Genomic DNA, 1,868 nt, shown 5'->3' with positions numbered 1-1,868 from the left:
TTGTGAATTGGGTGAAGGTTTACAGACAAGCTCATCAGCTCTACATTCAGCAAATCGTACACCTTATTTCATCTCAATGATTACAATCCCCTCCCTGTAACATTTATCCTACTTCCTACATCCTCCCTGGGGCTCCCCATATTTCACAAATGAACAAAGCAAACATATTTGATGTACACTTACAAAACAAAACCAGTATACATATATTCATTTAAATGTCCAAAGGGCACATCCTGTCAATGAACCTCCTGCCGGCAGGCACACAGCCACCATCTCTGCTGTTATCACTTTTCTGGGTAGGGGTCTCACGCTTCACTCATGCTCTTCCTTCTTAATGGTCCTGGGATCGTCTATTCCTGAACTAAAAGATTAACTACTTCCCCCTTTTAACTACACATCTTCTATGATACAATTGTGATGATTGAAATTAATCCTGCTAACAATTATTCACAATTGAGTCATAAATTCCTATCACCATGGTCTCCCATCCCCTTTCACCAGAACCATCTGGGAAAGAGGGAAACTATTCAGTGGGAATTCTACCTTACCTCTCTCATTCTGGTACTAAGCACCCTCATGAAAGCTTGTAAGCCAGCCACTTCATGCCTTTGTAGCCTCTCCTACCCCATTTTTGACAGCCAATGTTTAAATTTCTCATCCCTATCAACCCAGTACACTGAAGAAACAAGGTTCTTCTTTGATATGAAGAATATTCCAATTGGAATTTGGGGTAACTGCATTCAAAGGCAAAGATCTAATTTGTCAAATTGTAGCAATTTGCACTAATTCTTACTATCAAACATCTTTATCTTTCTTGGTTCAAGTTCTGGTCAACTAGCCATCCATTCTAGGTCAAATGCGTAGTAGCTGCAAGTATGGAGTTCATGCACAGCTCCCTGCACTTCAGCCAATTGACTCTCAGTCCTAGCCACCAGAGAACCGCACATCTTCCTAAACCTCAGACCAGCCAGCCCCTCCTCTTCTCTCTTTCATCTCAAGGTCAATGGATGCCAATGGAACATGGTCAAACTCAAGCAATGTATTCATTGCTGTATCTCCCCTACTTCCACCCACAAGTCAATCCAGGTGGTCACCAGTGAGCTCACGGATTCTCTTTGCATTTCAGTCCTAGAAGGGGGTTTTCCCTGATGGGCTGACTTTTCTTGCTTAATGCCTACTAGCTTGCTTGATATATAAGCAGTCAGAGATTTTCCTTTTTTTCTGCAGGTCTTTCTTTCAATAAGAATCTTCTGTTCTCCTATAAATTCTGGGTTGGTCTGCATGTATTTTCAAGTGGGAATGTCCCAACTCTAGGTTCTGAGTGGGGCTCACGATGCCACCTAAGGCCCCATACTCTACAAGAGCTTAATAAGAAGCCTATTTTGATGGGCAAATTCTCTTTCCCCTTTGAGTAAATCCAATCAGTTATAGGATAAAGCTGGGCTTACAAGCTTTCTGTTATAATTCCCAACATTCATTTCTATCATACATAAATTTCTATTTTACAATAGTAGGAGAGGGAAACCAATATCCACAAGACAATCAAGCATAGAAACATTATCCACCCCCCCATTTACCCATTCAGCCTATGTCTCAATCCATGTATCTACTCACAGAACACTACTGTTCCGAGCTTGTATATTAATCACTATTTACCTCTATCCCATTTAGACCATGAATACCTCCCTAAGTCTTCCCCTATCTTCATTACTCATCTGCCACCCTCCCTCTTCTTGTGGGTTGTACTCCCCCTCCTTTATACTGCCCTTCCTGTCACCTGAGCTAATATATATCTACCCTCTAGGCAGTGATTATTCTCCCCTCCATCCGAGCTCTGGTAACCATCAAAGAATGTTTCTTTTAGTATG

The sequence above is a fragment of the Chrysochloris asiatica genome, unplaced genomic scaffold, assembly GCF_000296735.1.
Source record: "Chrysochloris asiatica unplaced genomic scaffold, ChrAsi1.0 scaffold00009, whole genome shotgun sequence".
NCBI lineage: Eukaryota > Metazoa > Chordata > Mammalia > Afrosoricida > Chrysochloridae > Chrysochloris > Chrysochloris asiatica.
This window is presented reverse-complemented; position numbering follows the sequence as displayed.